A 6,000-nucleotide genomic window follows, 5' to 3' on the forward strand; every position below is an offset into this window, starting at 1 on the left:
CTGCCATACATCAACATGAATCAGCCACAGGCGTGCATATGTCCCCTCCCTCTTGAGCCTCCCTCCCACCTCCCGCCCCACCCCACCCCTCTTCACTGTCACAGAGCACTGGATTGAGCCCCCTGTGTCATACCGCAAATTGCCACTGGCTGTCTATTTCAAGTACGGTAGAGTATATGTTTCCACGCTGCTCTATCAACTCATCTTATTCTCTCCTCCTCCCACTGTGTCCACAAGAATGTTCACTATGTCTGCATTTCCATTGCCCTGCAAATAGGTTCATCAGTAACATCTTTCTAGATTCCATATATGTTCATTAATATATTGCATTTGCCTTCCTCTTTCCGACTTACTTCACTATGTATAATAGGCTCCAGGTTCATCTACCTTATTAGGACTGACTCAGTGTTCCTTTTTATAGCTAATATTCCACTGTATATACTGGCTCAGACAGTATAGGATCTGCCTACAATCCAGGAGACCTGGGTTCAATCCCTGGGTCGGGAAGATTCCCTAGAGAAGGGAATGGCAACTCACTCTTGTGTTCTTGCCTTGAGAATTCCATGGACAGGGGAGCCTGGCAGGTCCATGGGTTCGCAAAGAGTGGGACATGACTGAGCAACTATCAAACACACACACACACACACACACACACACACACACCACAACTTCTTTATCCACCTGTCAGTGGACATCTAGGCTGCTTCAATGCCCGAGCTATCATAAATAGTGCTGCAATGAACATTGGCAGACGTGTTTTTTTCAATTATGAAAATTGAGGAGGAGACTGGATTTATTTTTCTTCTCTACCACTTTCTGCTTTATTCTTGGACTGAAGAAAACTCACTCAGCTGGTACAGGGGGACCACTGCCATCTACCATGCTCACAGTCATCTGGGAGCCTTCGCAGAGCCTGAGCCCAAGAGTGGCTTCAGAGAAGCAGTCATTGGCTAGATTTGTCACCCTGGACTGAGGGGTCTCAGGTTCCCGGGGCCATGAGAAAATCCTAAGTCCTGGCTGAAAGTCGCTGTAGCTTGTCCTTCCTCGCCACCCACTGATGGTGCCATGCCAAGGTCATCTGTTACTCAGCATCACTCATTTATCACACATAGATGGTGACTGGCTCAGTTGAGGCACTGTTATATCCACTCCTAAGACTGGTCATAATTGGTTCATATAAACAGTATCCTAATTTGAGGACACCAGCTACATAATTTGTAGGGCCCTGTGCAAAATGAAAATGTATGACCCTTTGTTCAAAAAAGAAAAAATATAGATTTTTCTTATGTCCATGGCCAATTTTTTCTTCTCTCTCTGTCACATTTTTTATTTGGTACTCCCAAGCACAATCCCTTGGACACAGGGGTAGTTCTAGGGTGATAGCAGTCTGTCACAGCCGCTAGGGGTCCCACTCTCTGTATGCCCAGACCCTGCTAGGGCAGAAGGTGGCAGAGGTCACTGGGTGGGGGCAGACAGGTGAATGGGCAAGAACCTGTTCTCGGGAGGTGAAGCCACACACAAGGGGAACTCCAAACCCCATGCGTATTTTTTGTCCATTTCACTTAAGAATGCCCCAGTGTTCATCGCAGCACTGTTTACAATAGCAACAGGACACGGAAGCAGCCTAGATGTCCATCATCAGATGAATGAATAAAGAAGATGTGATGTATATATACAGTGGAATATTATTCAGCCATAACAAGAACAAAATAATGTCATTTGCAGTGACGTGGATGGACCTGGAAACTGTCAAACAGAGTGAACTAAGTCAGAAAGAGAAAAACAAACATCATATATTAACAAATATATGTTGAAAAATGGAATAGATGGTCCTATTTGCAAAGCAAAAATGGAGACATAGATGGTGAGAACAAATTTATGGATAACAAGGGTGGTGGGACAAATGTGAAGATTGGGATTGACGTATGCACACTATTGACACTATGCATAAAATAAATAACTAATGAGAACCTGCTCTAGAGCACAGAGAACTCCACTCTGCTCTGTGGTGACCTAGACGGAAAGGAAATCCCAAAGAGAGGGGATATATGTATACATATAATTGATTCACTTTGCTGTACAGCAGAAGCTAACACAACACTGTAAAGCAACTATAGTCCAATAAGAATTAATTTTAAAAATAAAACACAAATTCAAAGTTAAATTATTAAGAATATCAAGATGGAGTTCGCAGAGCATGAAACCAAGTTCGGGTCTCTCTTCTGAGCATGGAGCCCTGGAAGCTGACCATGCTTCTAATGCAAACGCTTCTTCATGTTTTGAGGGAAAAGAAAGAATGTAAAAAATTGCAATATTCTTCTTTAAAATGATTTGGGGGTCTAGGTCAATTGTTTCAAGTTTCTCAACTTTTTCCTCAATGAATACACACAGAAATATATCTAACAACACAATTTATATTTTTACAGTGGATGGAGGTACAAGGTTGATAACACTTATTTCTTCAAATTAGTCAAGTGCTATGATGTTTTAAAACCAGTTTAGAGCTTCACGTGGAAACACCTGCGAGCATCCATGTGGCCAATTGCTCTTCATCCTGTTTTGTTCAGATCAATGTCCCGCTACAGCCAGCAATTTTTAAAAAGTTGTCAAAATAATTGTCCCTTGATAATATCTACCGGAAGCATTTATGCTCTCATACATAAATTAATATAAGCCGCCGGGAGCCTCTCATGGCTGGAGTACCATCGCATCAGTGGTGTTGCTAAGAGCCCAGCAAAACAAGCAGTGCATGTAGTTAGCCCAGGAATAAAATCATGTAACATAAAACAAAAATAAAGCCTGCTCTCAACTATGAGAGGCGGCACACATTTTCTCAGATTCAATCCAATTACTTTATTGTCCCAGGATTTAAAAAAAAAAAAATCATCTCCTTATAAATGTTTTCTCAGGGTCATTTAGTAGAAGCATATTTATCTTCACTTTCATCCAACACAGGCTGCAAATATGCCCCTTACTCGACCCAGTCTATTAATTTTGAAATGCCTAAAGCCAAAACTGCCAGTGGAAGGAAGTCTTTCTGGGTTGAAGCTCCTACTGCTGGAATAAGGTAGCTGCTTCAGTAAAAATGCAAGACGTGTGACTTCTCTTTCGGGAAATGTGAAGCTTTTATTGAAAGGAAAAAAAAAAAAACGTTTTAGAATAAAATGAAACCAATTTCCTAATTATTGAGATGTGAGGTCTTTATTTGTCCTCTATTTTCGTGTATACAATTATGCTACCATAAATGTTGGCCCTAGGATTCTTACTCATACTAGAAATTTTTGCTGATTTCTCATGCTAACATATATTTGCTGATAAACCATTATTTCACTCAGAGATGCATGTGACTGTTTCCTCTGGGTACCACTGTCCTTACTCTCAAGAACTGAGTCAAGATTGGAATGGCTGCCATATTTCATAATTAATGTTAATGCCCACAAGGTCTAGAATGGCATGTTTTTCCTAACTAACTCTAACCCTGATATTTAGTTTCTGTTTTTACTTCCTCTTCTGCCAGGTAGAATACTGCTCTCAGAAGCAAACCATACAGCCTTTATTGCAATTCTAATATTCCACACTACAGAGTGGTAAAGAAGCGGAGCCTTAATGGAGCTCGTCCACATGAAGTTTATCCAATACGAGGACAGTCCTCTTGCCAGGCTCAGCAGGTGTTTCTGCACCAGGAGTTATTTGCCTTCTGTTTTTCCAAGGTGGCAATCCCTCTGCCAACCTTTCCACCACTGCACTTTACTGTTTTGGATCTTGAGGATATTTTAGATTTCCATAGCTCCTTTTGGGGGCCTACCAGGTAGCTCAGTGGTTAAAGAATCTGTCTGCGCTGGGTAGGGAAAATTCCCTGTAGAAGGAAATGGCAACCCTCTCCAGTGTTCTTGCCTGGAGAATCCCATGGACAGAGGCGGGCTACAGTCCATAAGGTTGCAAAGAGGTGGACATGACAAGTGACTGACCACAGAGTCCATATTAAAAGAAATATTCAGTAGTCCCCTACTCTTTTATTCCCCCAGCTCTAGATACAGTGCTCAATACTGTTCATGATTTAGCTAAGAATAATAGTCAAACACAAAAATGTCCTGAATTTGAGAAAGGATGGAGGAAGCTACAGAAGGAATGGGGGCCGACTCTTTTAAAAACATTTTTTGGCTTTATTTCTGATTTTAAAAAAAACTGTATTTATTTATTTGGTTCTATTGTATCTTCATTGCTGCCCAGGGGCTTATCTAGTTGCAGCAAGTGGAAACTACCCTCTAGTTACAGTGAGCGGTCTTCTCATTGCAGTGGCTTCTCTTCTTGCATGCACGGGCTCCAGGGTGTGTGGGCTTCAGTAGCTCAGGAGTTTAATTGCTCCATGGCATGTGGGATCTTTCTGGACCAGGCACCGAACCCATGACCCATGCATTGGTAGGCAAATTCTTAACCACTAGACCACCAGCAAGTCTGAAAGAACTACTCTTAAGAAATGCAAATATGTTAAAGAGTTTTACTAGCATGGACACAGCACTTTAGTCTCTATACTTCCTGTTTTGTCTCTGTCAAATCCAAATCCTTCTCAGGTTCCAGAATTTCAGCACAAGGGCATCCCTGATATTCAGACTTCTCTGCTCAGTTCACTAAGCAAGTCCTGTTTTCCTGCATGGTGTTTCCCACAGCGGGTTCTGAGGGACAGTCACAGTCCCACGAGATGCTGTTCAACAAAATGTTTTAATGATCCGGAAACTAGGGGGAAACCTGAAAGCCCCCCCGCTCCGCCACTTTCTCGGAGATTCACAATACATGCTAGCATTTTGAGGACTCTGCCAAGCCCTACTGAAAAGGACCCTGCTTAAAATGTGTTTAACAGTTTCCTAGGACTATTTGAATACAGAACCCTTGTATGGAGCAACAACCAGGGAGAAGGATGTAGGAGGCTCTGTCCTGCAGGTAAAAGGGCTCACGTGCTTTGGCAGGGCAGTCCTGGCCGCACTCTCCACGCTCCGCCTCTATCTCTGCCTTGAACTTTGCACCTCATCCTTCAGCTGTGCTGGATTGCATCTTCTGACCACAGCAGCAGCTGGGCTTCACTGCCTATGTATTTTCTATGTGAAATGCTGGTCCCGCTACATCCTGTGTGGGCCCCTCCAAATGAAAGGCTCCCCTCACCTGGCTTATGGGATGCCCTTTGCTCTTCTGGAAAAGCTCCAGAGGAAGACCGCCCGTGTTTGAATCCTGGCCCTGGCATGTAAGTGCTGTGTGATGGAGGGCAGGCCACTTGACAGCTTTGTCCCTTCATGTCTTTACCTACAAAGGGAGAGTCAAACACAGTACCTATCTCTTGGGGTTTCATTGAGGATTGAATTATTGATCTGTGTGAAGAGCTAAGAGCAGCGCCTGGCACACAGTCTCCCTCAGTGAGCGTCAGGAATGCTGTAATCTCCTCGTGCACATCTCTGCCGTTCTATTACTGTACCATCATCATCACTTTGTGTTATGATTATCTCTTAATACCTGCATATTCACCATTCAAAGTATATTCAGCTTGAACATGAGGGCTGTAGATTATTCATTTTTTCCATTCTTAGTGTCCGACTTGGGCTTCCCAGATGGCATTAGTGGTAAAAATTCACCTGCCAATGCATGAGACACAAGAGATGTGGGTTTGATCCCTGGGTCAGGATATTCCCCTGGAGGAGGAAATGACAACCCACTCTAGTATTCTTGCCTGGGAAATCCCATGGACAGAGGAGCCTGGTGGACTGCAGCCCATAGGGTCTCAAAGAGTCGGACACAACTGAGTGACTGAGCACAGACATACAGTGTTTAGCACATAATAGGAATTCAGTACAGATTGAATCATGGATTTATCTAATAACGATTATTCAGACTTAATGAAATGTATTACACCTGTAGTCCAGGTAAACTTAAAATATGATTCCAGAATATGATGCCATTATATTATTGTAATATAATATAATAGTAATGCTAATTACTATTTAGGACTAATTA

Source organism: Bos indicus, chromosome 11 (assembly GCF_029378745.1).
Source record: "Bos indicus isolate NIAB-ARS_2022 breed Sahiwal x Tharparkar chromosome 11, NIAB-ARS_B.indTharparkar_mat_pri_1.0, whole genome shotgun sequence".
NCBI lineage: Eukaryota > Metazoa > Chordata > Mammalia > Artiodactyla > Bovidae > Bos > Bos indicus.